Source organism: Cryptomeria japonica, chromosome 7 (genome assembly GCF_030272615.1).
Source record: "Cryptomeria japonica chromosome 7, Sugi_1.0, whole genome shotgun sequence".
Taxonomy (NCBI): domain Eukaryota; kingdom Viridiplantae; phylum Streptophyta; class Pinopsida; order Cupressales; family Cupressaceae; genus Cryptomeria; species Cryptomeria japonica.
In genome coordinates this window covers 587,741,776-587,767,221 of record NC_081411.1, presented here as the reverse complement: position 1 = coordinate 587,767,221, position 25,446 = coordinate 587,741,776, and positions in this window count along the sequence as shown.

Below are 25,446 nucleotides of genomic sequence, written 5' to 3'. Positions count from 1 at the left end.
CAAGTTTCCCTACGGTTTTATTAGGGCAGCATTTTTTCGGTTGGAAAAAAACTCGTCAGTCTCATTCAATCGAATGTTGTTGCGTGGCCAATTTATCGTTCTGCTCGTTGTGATAATTAACCATTAGCTTTGACATGTCTAGTTAGGCATTATTACCCTATGCATGCTCCTATTTTTTCCCCCCACTCGGTCGAACTCTCGGGGTCATACCCTACCGACGTCGTCCCTTGCACCCTAAGTGCTAAAATTGTCAAACTTTGATGAGCCCTAACTCGAAATCCATGGCACCTGCGAATGATCTATTTGAACCTATAGGTCCATGAGAGGGGTCCCTAAAAAATCCTATCTTTTTTATTCAATTTTCTTTACGGTTTTATTAGGGCAACATTTTTTAGGTTGGGGAAAAAATCATCTCTCATTCAATCAAATGTTGTCGAGTGGCCAATTTCTCGTTCTTCTCATCGTGATAACGAACCGTCAACTCAGACATGTCCACTTAGGAATTATTACCCTATGCATGCTCCTATTTTCCCCCCCCACTCGGTCAAACTCTCGGGGTCATACCCTACTGCCGTCGTCCCTGAGAACCCTAACTGCTAAAAATTGTCAAGCTTTGATGGGCCCTAACTCAGAATCCATGGCACCTGCAAACAATCCGTTTGAAACTACAAGGCCACGAGAGGGTCCCTACAAAATCCTATCTCGGTTTTTCAATTTTCCCTACGGTTTTATTAGGGCAACATTTTTTCGGTTGCCAAAAAAATCATCAGTCTCATTCAATCGAATGTTGTCGCGTGGCCAATTTCTCATTTTGCTCATCGTGATAACAAACCATTAGCTCAGACATGTCTAGTTAGGCATTATTACCCTATGCAATCTCATATTTTTCCCCCCCACTCGGTTGAACGATCGGGGTCATACCCTACCCGCGTCATCCCTTGAGCACCCTAAGTGCTAAAAATTGTCAAAATTTGACGGGCCCTAACTTGGAATCTGTGGCACCTGCTAACAATCCATTTAAACCTATGGGTCCATGAGAGGGGTCCCTACAAAATCCTATCTTGGCTTTTCAATTTTCCGTACCGTTTTATTAGGGCAAAAAAATCATTAGTCTCATTCAATCAAATGTTGTCGCGTGGCCAATTCCTTGTTCTGCTTGTCATGATAATGAACTGTCGGCTCTGACATGTCCAGTTAGGCATTATTACCCTATGCATTCTCCTATTTTCCCCCCCACTTGGTTGAACGCTCAGGGTCATACCCTACTAGCGTCATCCCTTGAGCACTCTAAGTGTTAAAAATTGTCAAACTTTGGCAGGCCCTAACTCGGAATCTGTGGCACCTGCGAACGATCCATTTGAACCTACAGGTCCATGAGACGGTTCCCTACAAAATCCTATCTTGATTTTTCAATTTTCCCTACATTTTTATTAGGGAAGCATTTTTTTCGGTTGGCGAAAAAATCATCAGTCTCATTCAATTGAATGTTGTCACGTGGCCAATTTATCATTATGCTCATTGTGATAACAAACCGTCGGCTAAGACATGTCCAGTTAGGTATTATTACCCTATGCATGCTCCTATTCCTCCCCCCCCCACTCGGTCGAACGCTCAGGGTCATACCCTACCGGCGTCATCCCTTGAGCACCCTAAATGCTAAAAATTGTCAAACTTTGATGGGCCCTAACTCAGATTCTGTGGTACCTACAAACAATCCATTTGAACCTACGGGGCCACGAGAGGGGTCCTTACAAAAGCCTATCATCAATCTCATTCAATAAAAATATAGATAAAAAAGCATTACACTGTAGACACATAATGATCATCAATATTTCCATGTATTGTATACACATAATTACCATTACACTTGCATGTGACATCCATGAAGGGATATGCATTTCATTATCAATACAACTACACCAATGTACTCATGTACAGATACATTGTATATCATCAATATAACTAAACCAATTTACTCATGGACATTGTATATCATCATAACAAAGTTACATCAAGTCACATCCATATACAAATACAACATCCCACTTCATCTGCATCAGACATCCTCATGTCCTAAGAGAAAAACTTACGTACAGCAATGCCTGCATATAAATGAAGACCAAAATAAGCAACCTTTTTATGCAGAATGAATGTGCTACAAGAAACAAATTATAACACTTAATACAAATTATTTTGTCAAATTATAAATAGATCATTTGAACCATTTTTAAGACATATAAGATTGTATAATTATGGAACTTACTAGTTTCTCTGCAAAGTATACAAGCATAACTTTGAAGAAAGACGCATGTGGATTAAAGCCTTCTCACTGCATTTCTCTACATGGCTGAAGACAATGGTAGATATGGTCATTTCTAAATATAAATACATTCACTTGACATAGTGTTTATGCACAAAATTTAATCTCATTAATGCACAAAGGAATATGTACCATCACCAAGAGTAAACTAGTCAATGGCGAATGATCTAGCATGAACCTACATTTTTAAGAATTGTTAGTCTACACATTAAATGCATGGATGAACATAAAGGCTTTATGATAATCACTTCAACTGAAATGTATGATAATAAATGAAAATGTGGGATTATATACCATGAAAATATGTCCCTTCGAATTATATCAAGAGAACCCACTATGTTGACACAAAAATCATAATGTGATACTATTGTATATCATCAAAAAAGACCTGCATGAGCATAAAGGTTTTGCGATAATCATATCATCAAAAATTGTCAAATAGTGTTGTCTAATAACAAAAATTGTAAATCTCATCAAATGCATGATAATAAGTCATGTTGCAAAAATACGTCCCTTCCAATTATATCGAGTGTACTCACTATGTGCATGCAAAACTGTGTTGCCAAAAAAAAATGTTCATCAATAGACCTGCATTTTGAACACATCCTTAATATACATGTAACAAACTTGAACATTAAGGTTTAATGAGAATTGCTTGAAATGAAATGTATGATAAAAAAAATAAGGCACCACTAAAGACCTACTACTCAAGTATGCCTGAAGGGTCATCTATTTGCTTAAGAGTATCCAATATTGCTACATGATCAGCAGTAGTCACTGTCCATAGCTCTTTGGTCTTCGGTTTTGATTGATGCTTCAAAAACTTGACATTTGTAGCTATAATAAGGTGTGAATACATTAGAATGGTTTTGTGTCTCTCATAGTCTTCAAATGCAGGTATGCCATTCTTTCTAATCATGTATGTTCACAACCAAGTTCCCACAACAACAACTAAACCTGTAGGATATGTGAACCCACCATCATCTGTCATTGGTTGTGTTAGCTTCTATTTTCCCTATACACATCATGCCAACCAATATTCTAATCTCTCTTCATTCCCTTGCAGTGCAACAACTATAAAAACATGTCCTGGTTGTACAAGATCTGATAGACAGTCATACTCAAGTGAACTTTCCTCTTCGACGATCACGGGTGAAGCATGAGAATCCTATGGATAGTCCAAGCTTGAATCACCCAAAAAGCATTTAAATTTTCCACAGGCACAGGTAGGATGGCAAAGTGAGTCCTCTTTGATGAAAGATCATGTTGAGCATGAATGAGACAGAGTCAGTCTGAATATGAAAAGAGAAAAATGCAAAGAGTCGACCCCTATGTGAAAAGCCAAGAAACAAAGTATTTGAAAACCAATCTTTCAATTGTTTTTGGAATAATGAAAAAGGTGAGCTCTTGAAGGGAAAAGACCAGGTAGACTCTTGGTAAGGAAAATGAAGGGGTGGTATTCTTTTCAGTAGAGTGAGATTCATGGAAAAAAAAGGAAAAACTGAGTTCAGATTTTGCAAAGAGAGATCAAATGATGGCACACAACTTTTTGAAGATCTGTCATAAATTTCTCAATTTGTGTTGCTGCTCATGATTTCTATGTTTGCAAATATGGATTAAAACTATGGTTTTTTGTGTCTTTATCATGCATCAGGGATATGTGTATTAAATCTAGATTTTGGCTACAAGGTTGAGGCTTCCATTAATTTCTCTCCCTATTTTTGACTGCATCATCTATTGATCAATGTGGCTAAAGGCCTTTAGAACAAGCTTATGTTGCTAATTTCGTAATGTACAAAGGTATATCATTTAACATTCTTATTGTGCTTTTAATTTCCAAAAATATGATAAATGTCATAGGCAGTACTGGCCAACAAGTTGAGCTAGAAATTAATATATTTTGTAAACAATCAGAAACCTTTAATGATAATCAAGTTGAAGCCTTGAGATTTATGCAATATGGTTCAAGTCCAGAACTGTACCCTGAAGCCACACACTCTTCCCTCTCCTAGCATACACTAATGATTCACAAGTTAACATATCATCTGGCAGGATTTGACGAGAGCATTTTGATTTTACTTATGTCTTGTGTATTATAATAAGACCAATTTACCAATGCGACATCTTCATATGAGCGAAAAGCTTCATTTTATCTCAATATAGTTGTACCTATTTCATTATTAGAAAAAATAAATAAGTTTTGCACTACATTGCAGTCTAATTTAATATCTATGAGTTGCCAGAATAACCCAAGGCCATTTCATGGCTAGTACAAAAGAGACTACATTGATATTCTCTAAGCCAAACTCACTTGAATGTCCAAGAAAAGATGTTGAACAAAACTGTAAGAGGAAATGACCACATAGCTTAACATGTAAACATACATGAAGGTTAGTGGTTGAAAAACTAGGCAGATAAAATATACAAAGATTTGTTATTAGTATCCTCTATATTATGGATTTGAATTGATCTTCTCAATTAGTTATTATCTATTCATCTTTTCTTCATAAGGCACAACCATCTGGTAGTTATCATATCAGGACAACCACCCATGACTTTCAAAGTAATTGATATTTATTTCTACACCTCACACTCACAAGATTAATAATGAAATGACATTTATGATTCATCAAATGCTGACAAAGTCTAATCAAAGTTCAACTTCAAGACGTGTACAACATATCATATTCAACTTCAAGATGCATACAACTTACCATATTCAAGCTCATGCCAACCACCACTTGGATATGACGTATTCTTTTAACATCATACTAACAATAATAAATATCAAATCTACTTGTTTGTAAGCAAATTAAAGCTATAGTATCCCTATCATCTACATAGGAAGGAAGAATTTGCAGACAAATCTAAAATAAAATGATATTGATTCAATTAGGTTCTTTTCAATCTTTCCAAAAATATGATGGCAACATCCCCTTGTAATTATTATTTTCAGTCTTCCTTGTATCTCTTATTCTTCAGACTAATATGATCTAGATTTTTTGAAAGGAAAACAATTTCGTACTTTCCTGGAAATTCTTAACAACATTTTTTCCCATTTATTTTTCTTATCTTTTTAAATTTAAATTGTTTTTCTATAGATACTATGCAGGAGTAAGTCATGACACATTGTTATATGTCGATTCAAGTAGAATATATGTAATAAAACCATATAGTCTTACAAAAAAATCCATATAGACGTATAATGTCATATATCTGGAAATATATATGCAAAAATGCCATATAGGCATACAACAAAGGACCTTAATGTAGTCACTTCCCTCTATGGGAAGGAAAGAGATCACGAGCCACCTTTGCATGTCAAGTGGAGGGAGATGTGTATGATGGTTACTTTCAAACCCGTTGAATTGAACTCCTCTCTAAAATTTGATGGACCTTCAACTAAAACAATAAAAAGTACACACATTAATATAAATAAATTGAATTATACAAATCAACATATGAGAGCATAATCACTCACCGCAAACTAATAATCTCTCTCAATCATTTTTTGCAATAATTCATTCGTAACAGGGGCACACTCACAATCTGAAGTTGCAAAGCCCTATGGCAAGCATCAAAATAGAAACTAAACTACAAATGAATATTATTCAATATTTCAATTAATAGATAAATAAGACAAATATAATGTGAAATTTACTAATCTGACTCATACTATTGTCAAAGGCATCAAAGATGCTATTGCTAGAGAACACCATGCTCCATTTATGGAGCGAATATTAGGTGCATCTAATGTCAACATATGAAAATGAAACAATGTTATTCAATTACGAAAATCTAACAAACTTTATTTTACAAACCATTAATGAATAAAAATAGACAAGGTTACCTGAGTGAAAGTTCGATGACCACCTTGACTAGTAGGTGTTGATGTTGAAGGCCCAACATTAACCTATTCAACATCTAATGTGAGTTATAAGATTACCACTCACATAAGGTTAAACTACTCACATGTATTATATTTATAATTTCTTTACTAGATACAAACCTGTGGATTTGACATCATCGTGCAATCAAAAGGTGGAGGTCCACTAGACTGAGGGTGAACACTCTGACCCTAAAATTTTATTATAATCACTCTAGTAAGTTAGTTAATATTAGATTTCAAAATAAAATCATTCTAGTAATTTACTTAATATTCTGTTTCAAAATAAAATTTAATAAATTGAATTTGAACTTGTTCAAATTTACCTGACTATCAATGTCAAATGTTTGATTCAATAGATCATTTGTCAAGACAATTTGATCCATTGTAGATGTGTCCTGGGCACATGCATTTGAATCATCTTCATGATCATAAACACAATGAGACCCACAATTTTTACATAAGTAAGGTCGAACTCGATTCCCAGAAGACTCAACCACATCACCCTGTGCTAGAGGCCTAGAGTGATATATAAGACTTTGAGTCAGTGAGCTAATGGACTCTAAGGTCTCTACCTCACCACCCTCCTTTACAATAGAAGGGATAGTGATATGTGCAATCTTTGGTTTACCTAGGGGTCTTGGTGCCAAATTTTGAGTACGGTGTGCCCCTCCTCTATCCTGTGCGGAGCTCCCACCTCTACCCTAGAACTCGGATCCTATGTCAAAGTAATTAGGTATTTCATTGAGAATGAATTCGCAATAGAGTTTCCTCAAAAAGTATTGCGGGACCTCATTGTTATTGCATGTAGGATAGTTAAAAACCATCCACCACCTATCCCAAAAATTATCCCTTATCCCTTGGTGATGGCACCAATGGATAGGTAACCTCCTAGAAGCACCTTGTAGGGGTTGATTGGTTCTTGGGTCAATAAACAGTGTTGGCATATGCACACTCCAATGAGACATTGTATGTGATTGAAGGTTTTGTCATTTTACACTGGCAAGTTAGTGCACCGGCATCACCAGATCACACTCTACATTGGCACTCAGGACACCGACACCGACACAGAGAAAGGAAGTATATCGGCACAGAGGCCGACAAGATTTTGTTTATTATTGTAAAACTTTGTAAGCCAACTTGGCATATTGTAAAATGACTCTTATATATAAAACAGATCATTGTAGACATTTTGAAATAAAGTAAGGAAGAGAAAAAAGTAATGTATGCGAAATATTAAGGCAGACCTATTATGCGAAATATAGGTTAAAGGGTTTATGTAAGAAGCAAAGCAGCAACCGGTACTAGATCAGGCATTATAGATGCTATTGTAAAGCAGTACAAGATATTGGATTTGTATAATCCACATTGTAAGTCAGTGAGACTTCCTATTTGAGCAGTGAGCTCTAGGCAGTTGGCCTTCCTGAATGTGCAGGCCCCTATTGTAAGTAATATTCTCTTATTGGCCAGTAAGTGGATATTGTGGGTCACAAATCCTACCGAGGTTTTTCCCACAATGGGTTTCCTCATTAAATCCTTGTGTTATGGTGTGCTTTTCATGTGAATGTTCTTAATTCTGTTTATTGTAATATTTCTTGCATACCGGTACACTGTTATAATATATTTTGCATGTTTTAAGTTAAGAAAATTTGTACACCGGTTAGATACTGATTCACCCCCCCCTCTCAATATCTGTGGGAATCCTAACAATTGGTATCAGAGCTTGGTCCTCTATGTTCAGAAGCCTAACAGCTTGAGGAAGATCTTGACACCGGTAAAGATGGAAAATATGATGAAGCAACTTGAAGGAGATCTTTCAGACTATGATACAGAAAAATTGAAAAATATCAAACTAGAAGATGATTTAAGGGTAGCTCAGGATATCATTCAGGCACTTCAAGAGAATCTTACTATTGCAAGCAATAAGAGAAGAGAACTTTGTGAAAAGTTGCAAAATGAGAATGATGAAAAGGAATCACTTAATGATCAGATAAACAAGTTGAAACAAGAGAACATGACAACAAAGAATGAGATGTAGGATATGACTATGAGATTTTATAAAGAGATTGAGGATAGGAAGAAGAATGAAGAAGAATTGACCAGAAGACTAAGTGATGCAGCAAATGAGAACACAAGACTTAGCTATGAAAATGACATGTTGAAGACAGATCTGATGCACACTCAGAATGACTCAAATGAACTGATGAGACAGAAATAGGTCTTAGAAAGAAAACTAGAAACTGCAAATCAACATAAAGAAAAATTCAAGAAAAGCTCAGAGGAACTTGGCACCTTGCTGAAGAATCAAAAACCTAAAGGTGACACTTCTGGAATTGGCTTTGAAGTTGGTGAAAGCTTTGGTATTGCAAATACTCAGGATCACAACAAACCGGTAAGACAACCTAATGCTTATAAATTCAATGGAAAATGCTTTAACTGTAATAAGTATGGTCATAGAGCAAATGAATGTAGATCTAGAAATTATCAGAATATCAACACACACCTCAGTCAATGTTAAAAATGCAACAAAGTTGGTCACAACTCTGAAAATTACAGAATGAATGTGAGATGTTATGTTTGTGGAAGATTTGGACATTTATCTAATCAATGCAGAACACAAACCGGCATAGGTTATGGGAAAGCTATTCAGAAGAATAATGTAACTTGTTATGCATGTAACAAGATTGGGCATATTGCTAAATTCTGTAGAAGTAAAGGATCACCGATAGACAACAAAAGTTCTAGCTTGAAAGGTAAAGAAAAAGTTGAAGAGGTTAAGCAAGAATTCTCAAAACAATGGATTAAAAAAGCTGATCTAAATATTGGGAATACCCCTCCACCGGTAGAACCAGTCAATACTCCACTGGCAAGACAGAGCAGTGCTCCACCGACAGGAAGTTCTTCATCTAATTGAAGAAACTTTCCTTGAGGGTTTGGCAATCTAATGACACATGTGCTATTAGTCCCTCGGTTAGAGATAAGAAGTTGGAAATTACTTATTACCGGTAGACAATGTTAAGTGAATACTTAACCAACATGCATTTAATGTGGTAGATGGTGAAAAGACACTATAAAATTGAGGTTTTGGCCCCATTTCATTTCACCGAGATTTCAAACCTACGAAGAGTGCGAAGATTCCAAGCTAAGGCATTTCGAGCAAGAGGCAAGAACACTTCAAGTAATCATCCATCCTAAAGGCAGAAAAAGGTATTTTATCATGGCATCCACCTCTATAATTGAATATATAGCAAACCCTACTGTTGTCGAAGTTATAAAAAGACCTAGGCCCGTATTTCAATTAGTTCCCAAGGTAGCAAAGAAAGATGATACCTTAGGTGCTTTTTCCCAAATTCCTAAGGGAGTTGTTTATGCTAAGGACCCCAGAATTTACATCCACTGCAACATTGAGGAACTAGGAGATGAAGAGATTAAAACCATGTTTAAAACTATGATATGTGATAAATCCAGCAATGTAAAAGATGAACACAAGATCATTGAAACCCTAGGATTTACAGAGATCCTTAGCATTCCTGAATTCCCCAAAGATGTGATTAGGATAGTCTTAAGCATGGTACATGGTGAATTTTTCTGGCTAGATGCAATCCACAAAATCACTAAGGAAGCTGTGAAAGTTGTCACAGGGTTACTGACCACCAGTAAAAGGCTAGACAAAACTAAGAAGGTATCCAATGACCTAGTTACAAACCTAACTGGTGCAACATCCAACAAAAGGTCCTTAAGAGTAAATGATGTAACAGATATTAATGTGAGATTTATCAGCATGATATTAGGGTATAAAGCTACTCATGCAAATAGACTTAATTCAGTTTCAAGTTTATGCATTAAGAGTGCTTATGATATGGTCACGGATAATGCAAAGATTGATTTATGTGAGTGGTTGAAGGACAAATTAATTGACAACTTAGGCAAGATTAAGAAGGACAAGAAAGGAACTTTCAGGTTTGGAAATATGCTAGTTTGTCTGATGGTACATATAACCAAACAGGTTCGTGGCATAGGCTACAAAGAACTTGGATATGATATACCGATAGGTAAACAGTTAACAAAACTATTCAATAACATGGGAGAAGACAAGGAAAACAATATCCATGATTTCTTTCGAGCACTTAAAGACAAAATGAAGAAAAGAATCAGGTTATCACAAAAGATTGTTGACAAATATAAACATGAAATATGCTTTGTAATCAAGAAGGATGAGATCTGGATGGAAATAGTCATTTCCAGGACTGTTTGGGTAACAGAGATGGGCTACGAAATAGATGATCATATAATTGAAACTTATGCTAAAGCACTTCTGGAAGCCCCTAAAGAACCTAAGGAAGAAATATTTGGTAGTGCAGAAACTATTGAAAGCCAAATACAATCAAAGAAAAGAGTGAAAAAGGTTGAGGCATTTGTAAGAAAAGGTTCTAGACAAGAAAAGGCTATTAAAGAAGATGTGTTAAAGAAAACTGGTATAATAGAGGTTGAGATAGCAGCTCCACAACCTGGAACTCACCTATCACCGATAGGTACTTTTTCGGAGAGTGACATGCCTACAAATTTCAAGAGAGTTGTAAGGAAAAGAGATCCCTCACCGGCAACCACACCCTCACCTAGGAGGACAAGACAAAAACAACAAGTAGTGAGATCTCCGGTAAGAAAGGCTACAACAAAGAAGAAGAAACTGACACCCAAGAAGAAGAAGAGGATAAATAAAGACTTGGCCCCTCTTGACATGCTGTTGAATGAAATAACAGAGGAAGAGAAACTAAAAAATATAGAGAAAATATATGACACTCTGACAGCTGATGAAAAAGAACAAGTGGAAAATAGTGTTATATTACATATGGATATGTATAAGAAATTTTTGATGGAAGTTGTAGATGATGTACTAGATGAACTGTTTAAAATATTGGAAGCAAGGAGACAAGCAGTAATAGAACTGGACAAGAAAATAAAGATTGAAAAGCTACTTGTTGTATATTCGGTGAATTCACCCAAAGAAATTGATGACTTAATTGCTCAAACCAACCGGTCAGTACTTTCTACTGCACACCGGCACATTGCTTTAATGGTTGGAAGAGTTAATGAGTTGACTGAGGAAACAAAAAATGCATGGGACATTTTCCTAGTGGAAAAAGAAAAACAAGAAGAATACATGAGTCACAAACCTATAAAGGTATATCAGAAAGAAAGAGACAAGGGTAAAGGTAAAGTTGGTGGACCACCTAGTATCAAAGTTAAAGACAACTTACCCCCACCTCCTTTTATTACTCCACTGGTAAAAACAAAATCTACAAAAGATCAATCGACAGCTGAAAGTATGGATGTAGAGGATGGTAATCCTAATCTTGAAGTCTTATATACTGTGGATGTTGATACTCAAAATATCAACATTGTGGTAGACAAAGATATAACTGATAAGACTGAAATGGCTAGTGAGCCTCCGGTAGTTGAGCAAACTAATAACACACAGAAGAAACTGACAGATGACAAAGAGAAAAAGGTAGAGACTCAGACTGAGACAATGCAACAAACAAAGAAACAAATAGAGGAAAAGGCTCCGGAACAGGAATAACAAAAAAAACAGGAACAACAACAAGAACAGGAACAGGTTCATAAGGAAACAGTGCCACTGGCAACTGGAGAAGTAGAAAAACCATTGCTTAAGGAAATGCAAACACAAACAGACCTACCAGAGGTCAATACAAGCTTGGTTACTTCCACTGACGGTTCTCAGAATGTTGGTTCATCATCAAGCTACAAATCAACTAATGTGACTGAGGTACTATTAGACTCAATTAAAAAGATAACAGATTGCAGCTCACAAGCTTATAAGCCAATTGATGGCACAATACCAATTTTGAAGGTAATTGCTCCTAACTGTAATATAGACAATAAAGATTCTTTAGGACAACTTGATACCTTGTGTAAATATATCATAGAAAACATTGAGAAAATAAAGGAAGAGACATTGAAGGATAAAGTAGAAATTGAAAAGTAGAAATTCTTTGATGAGCAAATAAAGAAGTGTACCAGAGATTTTGACACACTTCTACCAGAATTGTGTAATTTATTGAAAGAGTACAAAACTCTGTACAAAGACACCTGTAAGAAAAACTTTTTGACTGTAGATATTGATAAGAAGATGAACAAGGTATAGGATGAAATCAACAAAATTGCAGATAATTTTGTTAACTCACCTCATACATTATCAGTTTTTGAACAGAAGATAACAAATTTTGAGGAAGAATTACTTAAATTGGAAAGAGAAAAGGAGAGAATAGTGAATAAGGCAAATCATCTGAGATTAAAACTGAGTCCAAGATTGGACTATCTAGCATCATTGTGGAAGGAAACGTCTGAGGCACTAATACAGGGACAGAAAACACCGGCAGAGCATTTGCAGCATCTCACTGGTACAACTAACAGAACATAGACAATAATAAGAGATAGTAAAAAGTTTATGGAGAGCATAAACTTGATTTTGGCGGATCTATTTCAAATTGGAACTAGCCAGTTACAAGGTTGAACCTACAAACTCTACTGACATCTTGACAACCTTTGTCATTGATGCCAAAGGGGGAGTAGTGGGATGAGAAAATTCAATATCGTAGGAATCATATGCTCAGGGGGAGCACACACATTTTTGGTAACATTTTTTGGACTTCACTTTTTTTGGGTACACTTTTTGAAATTTCTCATGAGTGTTGCCATTAATGCCAAAGGGGGAGATTGTTGGTATATGCACACTCCAATGAGACATTGTATGTGATTGAAGGTTTTGTCATTGATGACAACCTTGCAATCCTATGGCACCAGCAAGGCATTAAACCGATAAGTTAGTGCACCGGCATCAGCAGATCAAACTCTATACCGGCATAGAGAAAGGAAGTATATCGGCACAGAGGCCGACAAGATTTTTGTTATATTATATTTTATTTATTATTGTAAAACTTTGTAAGCTGACTTGGCATATTGTAAAATGACTCTTATATATAAAAAATATCATTATAGACATTTTTGAAATAAAGTAAGGAAGAGAAAAAAGTAATGTATGCGAAATATTAAGGCAGACCTATTATGCAAAATATAGGTTAAAGGGTTTATGTAAGAAGTAGAGCAGCAACCGGTACTGGATCAGGCATTATAGATGCTATTGTAAAGTAGTACAAGATATTGGATTTGTATAATCCACATTGTAAGTCATATTTCTTGGTCTCCACACCCTCTCTTGGACCTTGTACAAGATATTGGATTTGTGGAGATACGAAATGCCTTTAAGGCGTATTTATTGGTCTCCACACCCTCTCTTGGACCTTGTGTGAGATCACAAGTAAATCTTAGCCCTTCATCTCGAATTCATCCTAGCCATCCATTTTCTTCTCCTCTTCCTATAAAATAGGGCTCCATCCGTTCATTCAAAACATCTTGAAATCCAGTAAGCTTATGTTGCCCTTTTGAGCCCAAGAAATCATCTTGGCAACTTGATCATCTCATTCTTATCATTTTTCAAATCCATTCCATTTGTGCAGAACATTGGAGAGCCATCCACGTCTAGCAATCAAAGGAGCACATCAAGTGGAACATTATAAAGGGGTGCCTTCACTTCATCAAGCTCAATCCAAAGGAGAATGTAAAATAGCAAGGTGAAATGGTCTTTTAATGATATTTTAGCATTCTGCATGTTTATTTCGTTATGTTTTGATCATTTGACCTTCAAATCTATTTTCCCCTCTTCATTTTGGCATGCCCGGTGGGACCCACGTCCCTAAGAACTAATGTTTTTTTTTAGGTTTTTGTGAGTTGTGAGACATAGGTTCCAGAATAGCGTGACTGCAGAAAAAAAAAAAATCTTTTTTTTGCAGGTTCCAGAATAGCGGCTCTGTATTTCTGCGCAATAGCTTCTTTTCTGTTTCTGTTGCATTTTTGTTTCTGTTCTTTTTCTGTTTCTGTTTTAGTTTCAGCATGATAGCTCTGCGATTAGCGCGAACATTTTTGTGGGAATTTGAATTCCTGTTATCCGATCTGTTATTTTCTCTGTTATCTACTCTGTTTAATTATAATCTGTGTGAAAGTAGGAGAGTATGCTCTTGTCTATATAGACAATCAGAAATCCAGACCTTTCACTTTTCTATTCTGTTTAGCGTGACTGTATGCTCTGACCTCAGGAAAGTGTGAAAATAGGAGAGTATGCTCTTGTCTATCTAGACAATCAGAAATCCAAACCTTTGACACTTTTCTATCTATTTAGTGCTATTGTCTGCTCTGTTAATCTGTCTGAAATTTTTAGGCGCTAACTATAGTCTGCATTTCTTTTTTTTCATTTCCTGTTATCTGCTCTGTTTAAAAATAATCTGTCTGACCGCAGGGAAGTGTGAAAGTAGGAGATTATGCTCATCTATCTAGACAATCAGAAATCCAGACCTTTGACATTTTTTTTATTTTGTTAAATTTAGGGTTTCTGCTCTGTTAAATCTAAGGTTAAAAAATAAATAAAAAAATATTTTTTCATCATATCTTCTTTATCTCGACTCCATTTTCCTCCAAACTTCACCAGATTCTTCGCATTGCCATTTTCTACATTTTCTTCCTTGGGGGCCTTATCCCAAAAATCCACTTTTTGAAGCCTAAATCTCATATTTCTCTATTTTTAGGGTTTGCCATAACTTCTTCCCATTTTATCCAATCACCTCTAAATTTTTCCCATATTATCCATCTCCAACTTTTGTTTCTTTGCCCCTCTTTGACAAATTTTCTCATTCCTTCATCTCTCCTCCAAAATCCCCATTTTTCGCTTGCCTATCCCTTGGAAAGTGGTAAAAACCTAGTCAAACCCCATTTACCCATCAAAGCTTTTTTCAAATCCACATTTTTCATTAGTAAAAAAGTTTTTATTCATGTTTTTCTATTCATTCCCAAAAAAATCAAAAAAATCAATATTTTTGTCATTTTGTTGTTTTTTGCAGGACGCTTGTTGAAAACTCTATTTTTCCAAACTAATCAAATTGTTTTGCAGGACACTTGTTGAAGACTATTTTTTCCAAACTACTAATCAAGTTGTTTTGCAGGACGCTTTTTGAAGACTCCATTTTTCAAACTACTAATCAAGTGGTTTTGTAGGTTGCCTAGTTGATTCAACCAAATATTGTGCATTTATTTAAATTAGGCACCTAGATATTAATTAAAATGGAATGAACCATTGTCTTATGTGTCTTTTAGAAAAGCGTAAAGGTAGAAAAGTATGCTCTTGTCTTACTAGATGATCAGAAATCCAAACCCTCCAATCTTTTCTTGTTTGATTGTGTGTTTACCTCTAGCGGGCCTGCCCTTCCAACTTGCTCTTTGAGAAGGTAAGAGGGGAACGACCCAAGTGAGTACACCCGGACCTGGGGTTCCCGACACACTATAATAAATAGACCATTGACTATGAAAGGGTTAATGGTTAGGGCTATATGAGAGTTCACTCTCACATTGGGTGCTTAGTAGGATCGTAGAGATCTCAATCATGCTTCGTTGGGCTATAGGCCTCAATTGCGCTTGCGCAACTTCAAAGGGTAGCTCCTAATGGGAAGACTTACTAAACACCTTGTTCATAGTGGCAAAAAACCTTCTAGTCATTGGTGCAGGAGGTCGGACCTCTGAAGCAGCCCATATTCTTACGGCCCTCAGTAGAGACACAAAGTTCGCCATGAGGAGTTTTCATGGGAATCGATGCTTGGCTTCCCCGAGAAGTGAGTGCCGTGGAGGGGAGCCTGTGGAGTCAAGCATCTAAGTGTTCTCTCTAGTTAAGCGTAGATGGGAAACCAATTGGGATTCAATGACTATTGTCCTTGCCAGCCTTAAGAATGTTGTATATGAGCATGAGTGTCTTTGATATACTATGCATTTGATCACTATGTTTGATTTGTTTGATACATACTTGCCAAGAGTAGACTAAAAACACATCACTATCCCCAAACACTTTGCAAAAACATTTGTCAAGACACAAACAATTGTCCAAGTCATTACCCACACAAAGTCTAAAATTGCGTCAAAACTCTATCCATCCCATTTTTCATAAGCCTAAGAGAGAAGCTAAGAGTTCGTCATCTCCATCAACATTCAAGTTTGTCCTTTGAAACACCAACTATCGTCCAAATCAGGGTGGTCATATCCCTTCATACAACTTGCCATTCAAATCGATCCTCCATTAAGTCGTATTCATGTCAAAGACAACCTAGTTATCAAGTTTCTTCTAAACCATCACTACCATACCTTCTTCATCAATCATCCTCAAATTTCTTAAATCCTTTCATCCTCAATTTTCTTAAATCATTTCATCACAAATTTCTCAAATCCTTTCATCCTCAATTTTCTTAAATCCTTTCATCACAAATTTCTCAAGTCTTTTCATCACAAATTTCTTAAATCCTTTCATCACAAATTCTCAAGTCCTTTCATCACAAATTTCTTAAATCCTTTCATCACAAATTTCTCAAGTCTTTTCATCTTGAAATTTCTCAAATCCTTTCATCACAAATTTCTCAAGTCCTTTCATCCTCAAAATTCTTAAATCCTTTCATCACAAATTTCTTAAGTCCTTTCATCCTCAAATTTCTTAAATCCTTTCATCACAAATTTCTTAAGTCCTTTCATCCTCAAATTTCTTAGATCCTTTCATCACAAATTTCTTAAATCCTTTCATCACAAATTTCTTAAGTCCTTTCATCACATTTTTCCTAGGTCTTTTCATCACAAATATCGTGTATGGTCGCAACTCGATCCCAAAAGAAAAAGATGGCTGAACAACAATATGGCATGCCGGACATTGATGTCCTATATGAAGATCCCACGCAAGATCATACACAAAGTGGGCAACCTAGCGATCAAGATCAAAGTCAAAATCTTGACATGGTTAACCAAGATGAACTTTGTCCGGAAGTGCAAACTTTCCTAGCGGATTCTTATAACCAAGAGATGATGGAAAAGTTTATTAAACACAATCCTACTGCACTTCTGAAAACTCTCCTTGAACATGGAACTCAACTTCCACCTGAATTTAATAGATCCGCTTTCACCCAACAACCACAAGGAGACCTCGCTCCCACACAAAGTGTTGCACCTACTATTCAAACTCAATCAATTTCAGCCCCATCAATCATCCAGGCTCAATCAATGCCACCCACGGTACCTCCCACCGTGGTCTCCATCTCACCTTCTTCCTTCTTACCATCTATACCACTATCAAATCCAATCTCATCCTTTCTCCAACAAAATTCTATACCACCTCCTTCTATTCAACCACAAATTTCTATTCCACAAACTTCCCTTCCTCCCAACAATGTCGCAAATTTTATCTGGGCCGTATTCAATCCCGTCACAACTGTTTGCAGACCACAACTAATTGTCACTCAAACCCCAGCGACATCGGTCATCACATCCCACATTCCCACCTCCTCATCATATCAATATATTGGTGGTGGTGCACCTTCTTTGGCTCATCCAATTCTTGGGGCAAATACACTTCACCATTATCAAAGCCCAGAACAAGACCTCATCAAGGAAATTCAAGACATGAAAAATATCATCAAGGACATGAAACAAAGGACTAATAAAAGAAAAACTTACTCGTTTGAAGATTTTTTCCCTTGTCCTTATGACTCGTCTATATCAGTTGCACCATATCCCCCGATATTTGAGATTCCTAAATTCACCAAGTATGAAGTCAAAGGAGGCCCCCGCGATCATGTTCGAGAATTCCACATCTTATGCCAGGAAGTCTCCTATAGTGACCTTTATCTTCACAGACTCTTTTCCAAGAGTCTCACGGGAGACGCCTTGGCATGGTTCTCATCTTTACCACGAGGTTCCATTGTCTCTTTTCCAGACTTGGTAGAAAAATTTGTGGCCCACTATGCATACAACATGGGTAATGATGTATCTATGACGGACTTATGTAATACAAAACAAAGGCCCGAAGAAACCTTCACCAATTTCCTACAAAGATGGCGACATCTCATCAAGAAATTCCAGTGGGACATGCCAGAACAACATCAAATTGAGCTATTCCAAAAGAACTTGGTGCCTAAACTTTCAAGACCTTTAATATCTCGATGTATCAAATCCTTCCAAAAATTGACAGATAAGGGCCTCACCCTTGAACGTGTCTTGTTGGAGGAAGGAATCTTGAAACATTACCAGAAATCAATACAAAGTTCTTCCTCTTATTATAACGACAAGCCAAAATTCTGGTCCAAAAACAAAAATGTGGTCAATGATGGTATAACTGATGCAAAGCGAGTCCAAACCGTGGCCACTCCCCCAAAATCCACCACCAACAATCATCAATTCAACAACCAAAATCAATTCCAAAAACCTCACAACAATGTCTCAATCCAGGGATGACCACCCTGATCGAATAATAGGACTCCAAGAGATTTCACTCCTCTGGCTGAGCCTATTGAAGTGGTGTTTCAAAAACTTGTCCAAGCAGGTGTAGTGGTTTTTCCAATCACTCACCCATTTGACCCCAATCAACCTAAACCGAGATGGTATAATGAAAATGAGTATTGTGAATACCATTGTATCAAGGGACATGATACATGAAAGTGTATGAAACTGAAGATCTACATACAAGATCTCATTGATAGAGGTGAGATTGAAGTAGCAAATGCAAAACCTAGTAATAACAATGACAAACTCAAAATGTACAAGGAATCCTTTACGAAGCATGATAAAGGAAAAGGCTCATCATATAATGCAATGGGTTATGACTACGCTAATCACATAACCGGTTTTGATTTTTTGGTAGGTCACATTGAACCTGCAGACAATAATGTCAATGTCATAACCATCCAAGGAGTTAATCATCCTTCTTCCCAAAGCAAACCAAATCCTGCTCAGATAGTCATTCAAGGTGCCACGCCTTCCACCTCCCATTTCCAGAATGACTGCAATGCAACTACATGCCAAGGAAGAGTCACCATCCAAGGAGTCCCTCCCCCACCAAACCCCCCACCCATGTCTTCCACCCACCGATATGATCTCCTTGATCAACTTGAGAAGACACCTGCACAGATCTCCATTTTGGAACTTCTCAAGACCTCCCCGGTCCATAAAGAAATTTTGGAACAAGCCCTTCTCCAATCACGCATTCCAGATAACATCAACGACACCCAATTCCAAGCCCTCATTAGAAACCTTGCTGCCCAGCAGCACATTTTATTTAACTCCAAAGATGCTCCCGCAGATGAAGACCATAACAAACCTTTGCACATCGAAGCTCTCATCCACAAGCACAAGGTCAAATGTATCCTGATAGACGGTGGATCCGAGCTTAATTTGTGTACATATAAATTAATTAAACAATTGGGACTTTCTGAGGATCTGATAGACACATCAAGAAGGATCACAATAAAGGCATATGATGATGTAGAAAGAATTTTAAAGGGCGTGGTCACCTTACCTCTTCAAGTGGGCCCCATTACAATTGAAACCCCTTGCCAAGTACTAGATCTTGATCTCCCCTACAACATTCTCCTCGGGAGGCCATGGATTCATTCCTTGCAGGCCATACCCTCTACCTTTCACCAATGCATCAAATTCCCCTATAATGGAAGAGTGATCACTATCAAAGGTGATCCCCAACCTTTTCAATATTGCAAACTATTAGAGGGGAAGCATCCGTATCATTGCCCACTAAATAGACCCTCGCCAATGCCTCCATCTGACACATCAAATGTTGCCTCCACATCATCCCAACCAAATAATCAAATCAAGATCTTGGACAATGGCTGTGGAGAATACAAATTGGAGGACGTCTTATTAATAGGCAACCTCCCTCTCTCTCCTAAGTCATTTGGAAAACCAAAAGAGATAAAAAAGACCCAAAACTAGTCATGCAATGCCAAAACACTACCTTCCAGCAATGGGGCCCACTTGATAACAAGAGCCTCGAAGTAGATATCTCTTCATGGCTTTACCGGGAAGAAGATGAAGATCCAACAAGAATATCCAAAGAAATGTACCCAAAAGCATCTGCCATAGTTGAAAAAATGGGTTACAAAGGACACGGCCTGGGACCAAAGGAGAAAGGAAGAAAAACACCCATAAATCCTATCTCCTACAAATACAACAGAGGTTTGGGATACACCCCGGTGCCTAAGATTACTATCGCTAGTGCCCCTTCTAGTCCTTCTTCAGATATCGAAAGCGCTGACAAAGAGGAATTCCACGAAATGCCTTATGAATATGAGAAAGATATCTTCTTGGATGCTTACATCAATACCATCACCCCCGTAACCCCTCCCACTTCACATGAGCTACATCTTGTCCATCCTAAACTCATTGATTGGGGCCAACAAGACAAACCCACTTTAGATATCTGTGCTGACGATAATGCTCTCATTGCTCTCCTAATAGCGCAAAATATGGAAGATTGTAGAAGAATCAAGGGTATTCAACTACATGAAAAGGGATACTTTGGTAGTCAAGTCAATGCCCTTAGCCACAAAAAAGATAATAAAAGAAAAACATATGATTCCCTAGGTGAAAACCTCCCTGAGGCGCCTTTGGATGAACAAGAAATAAAAACAAAGGGTGTATCTGAAAGTGAAAACCTGGAAAAGGCACTTGACGATGAGGGATTTGACCTCCCTACCATTGGTTACCTTCCATAGGACAAATCAAATTTGTTGATAGAAGAAATAGACAGCATCAACATGGGCACCGAGGTCATTCCGAAAAATGTGCTCATTCTCAAATCCCTCACAGAAATCGAGAAACAAGACTTCATCAACTTCCTGACAGAGGTAAAAATCAATTTTGCATGGTCCTATTCCGATATGTCAGGGTTGGACCCTGCCTTGGTGGTTCACAATCTCGCCATCCGCCTAGATGCAAAACCTGTAAAACAAAAATTGTGCAAAATGCACCCACATATTGCACTCCTGGTCAAGGCGGAACTCCAAAAGTTGTTAGATGCAGAATTTATCAAACCAATAGACTATGCTGAATGGGTCTCCAACATTGTACATGTCGGCAAACCTGCTGGGGGCATTTGCATCTGCACAGATTTCCTAGATCTAAATATAGCTTGTCCTAAAGATGATTTCTCACTCCCCAATATAGACATGATTGTGGACCCTATAGCAGGACATGAAATGTTATCACTAATGGATGGGTTTTCTGGATACAACCAAATCAGGATAGTAGATGAGGATCAACATAAAACTGCATTCACAACACCATGGGGTACCTTCTGTTACTGTGTCATGCCTTTTGGCCTTAAAAATGCTAGAGCTACGTATCAACGGGCAATGACAACAATTTTTCATGACCTCTTGCACAAAATTATGGAGGACTACGTGGATGATCTGCTAGGAAAATCCAAGACAAGACAAGAACACATCCCCATTCTAAAACAGATCTTCAAAAGATTGGAAAAATACAAGCTGCGCCTAAATCCCAAAAAGTGTGTGTTTGGCATCACATCGGGAAAACTATTGGGATTCATTGTTTCCCGTAGAGGCATCGAGGTTGATCCCGCAAAGGTAAAAGTTATTATGGAAATGCCTCCGCCAAAAACTCTCAGACAACTGCGCCGTCTCCAGGGAAAACTCCAGTCTGTCAGGCATTTCATTTCACAGCTAGCAGACAAGTGCCATCCATTTGCACACCTGTTGCGTAAAGACACAAAATTTAAATGGGATTGCCTATGTCAAAAGGCCTTTGAGAAATTAAAAGAATATCTAGCATCACCTCTCGTATTGATGCCTCCTGCTCCTGGAAAACCCCTTATTTTGTATATATGTGCTACTACAACGGCATTGGGGGCATTATTGGCGCAAATAGATGATCAAGGGAAGGAACACGCCATTTACTACATCAGTCGGACGTTGGTAGGATATGAACTCAATTACACCCCCATTGAAAGAGCATGTTTTGCATTAGTGTTCAACACACAGGAACTATGACACTATATGCTAAATAATAAAACAAAATTAATTGCTAAAATTGATCCACTTAAATATCTCTTGTCCAAAGTATCTCTTGTCCAAAGTTGCTCTCACTGGTAGAACCGCCAAATGGGTCATGCTCTTAAGCGAGTTTGACATTGAATATCTGGACAAAAAGGCAATCAAGGGACAAGTCATTGCAGATCAGTTGGCTGAAGCTCCACTTCCAAGCGACCATTGTCTTCTCACAGAATTACCAGATGACTTTATTGTGACTGTTACCACATCCTCCACATGGAAATTGTATTTTGATGGCTCCTACACTCAAAATGGATCGGGGGTAGGAATATTATTGGTCATACCTTAAGGAGATGGCATCCCCAAATCATACAAGATAGTCTTTGCATGCACCAATAACATGGCAGAATATGAAGCCCTCATCACAGGTTTACACTTGGCTATCCACTAGAAAATAAAAGAATTACAAGTCTATGGCAACTCCCAACTCATCATAAAACAAGTCAATGATGAATACCAGACAAAAGATGATAAACTCCTTCCCTACCGTACCATGGTTGAAGATCTTAAGCAATATTTCACGACAATCAAATTTGACCAAATCCTACGAACCAACAACAGGGCTGCAGATGCAATGGCCACCATTGGCTCCCTCCTTCAAATTCCAGCACACAATCAGAAGTGCGAGTTCTTGGTTGAGCAATTGTTTATACCGATATACGACCTACCAGAGTTTGAAATGGTGTGTGTTCTCGTTGGTCCCGAGTCCCCTTGGTACCAAGAAACCTTCGCTTTCCTCAAAGACAACACCATTCCCCCACACCTCACCAAAACCCAACAGCAAACCTTCATCCACCGATGTGCCCATTACACCATCCTTGCAGACACCTTGTTCAGAAGGCATTTTGATGGTTCCCTCCTAAGGTGTTTAGATAAACAAGAAGTAGAATGGGCATTATGCAAAGTACATGAGGCTATCTGTGGGGCACACTCAAGTGGACTCACGTTGGCTAAAATTTTTTGAGAACAGGATACTATTGGCCTAAAATGGAAGAAGATGCATACAATTATGTGAAGAAATGCATCCTTTGCCAGCAGCATGGCAACAAGATTCATGCACCATCACAAGAATTGCAGCCATTCATTACACCATGGCCCTTCTCACAGTGGGGGCTCGATCTCATTGGGAAAATCCACCCTTCATCTTCCAACGGACATAAATTCATTATCACCGCCACTGAATACTTCACCAAGTGGGTAGAGGCTATCCCTCTTACTTTCACCACCGACAAGCAAATATCCAAATTCATCCTGAACTACCTAATCTGTCGATATGGCATCCCAAAAGTTATCATCATAGATAATGGTAAACAATTTAAGAACTAGGATGTCAAAGAACTCTGCCAAAAATTCAACATCCAACACCGCTTCTCCATTCCATATTACCCCCAAGGCAATGGCCAAGATGAGGATTCTAATAAAACCCTAATAAAAATCCTCAAAAAGACAGTCAATGAAGCGGGCCGTGATTGGCACCTCCAAATCCATCCTGCATTGTGGGCCTACCGCACCTCCATGCGTACCCCCACAGGTGCCACTCCGTATTCCCTAGTATTTGGTTCCGAAGCCATCCTTCCCCTTGAGATCAAGATCCCATCTCTAAGGTTATCACTGCAAAACATCCTACCAGAGGAAGAATATAGAATTGCCCACTTACAAGAGCTAGAATTCTTATATGAAAGGTACCTCAAGGCCTTGAATCATATCTGGGTATATCAAAATCGTCTGCACATGAGTTATCATAAAAAAGTCAGAACCCAAGAATTCCAAGTTGGTGATCTTGTCCTCATGGAGAATCAGAAAAATCTACAAGAAAGAGAAAAGAAAGGCAAGTTCGAGCCTAATTGGCTTGGACCATATGTAATCACAGCGAAATATGGAACATGAGCTTATCAGTTGGTTACTCCTGAAGACGATCCTTTGGATGATCCAATGAATATCATGCACCTCAAAAGATTTTATGCTTAGTCCTCAGAAAGTCTTAAATGGTAAAAAAAAAAAAAAAAAAATCAAGAAAAAAATTTTAAAAAATCAGAAAAAGAAAGAAAAACAATTCGTCCATTAGTGAAAACCACTTGGTGGCACTATGGACAAGTACCTTGGTGAAAACCTCTGTGCAGACGCCAAGGTGAATAACTGGATCCACTGTCTATCATGTCAATACTACAAATCATCTACCATCTAGCTCACCCATGCGCAACATTCCTTCTTTTCCGCCTCCCAATAAAACACGTGTATGATGATGAGCCATCACCCGAGTCATGAACAAGGAATGTCCCATTGAAACTAAGATTTTATGTCTCTATGTGTAAGCTTCAAGAAGTCTTGAGAAACAATCCCAAGTCCATCCTAGTTCTACTCTTGGCAAGAGGTATCATGTGGTCGCAAGGAAGAGACTTGTTAGATTTTGTTAGATCTTTTCATATAGGCTTGCATCTTTTGCCCTATGACTGCCACTATTTACGACTGCCTGGGTTCTTCCATATCCAGGTACGTTATGATAGGTGCATACTCGGGCATATTTCATAGCATGGCATGTTTTGGATCCTTCTTGTATAAATCGGTGACTTGGTACTAGTGTTTATCAACACTTACCTTCTCGTGTACAAGAGGTATCATTGTGTTTGAGGGTTTCCTTGCATGAACCCACAACTTTGTATTAGTGTTTCTTAACACTCACATTGTTGTGTGCAAGAAATTCCCATTTGTCTACAGAGTCAATCCACACCCTGCGTTTCTCATGGAATCCTAATTTTTATAATCAATGGTGCAAGTCACTCAGGGCAACATCAAACTAGGTTGGCTCTCCACATTTGTTGTGCACAAAATCTCACCATCATTCCATCAAATCCTAAACTCAATAATCCCATGGAGTTCTCAATTGCCCCCATTTTCCTCCGCGGTCTCACATCTCGTATTCTTCTTTCCAAATACCTCACGAATGTTTCATATTTGTTCCTCATCTATCCCTTCCACCTTAATTTTTCTTCCTCTATTTTTTTTTCCTCACATAATCAATTCTGATTTTGATTCATGTCTTATACAGGATGTATCCTTCTTGGGACCAGACGTTGTGATCTGATCATGTCTTATACAAGATGAATCTTTCCTGAAACCAGACGTTGTGATCAATCATGTCTTATACAAGATGAATCCTTCCTGAAACCAGACATTGTGATCTGATCATGTCTTATACAGGATGAATCCTTCCTGAAACCAGA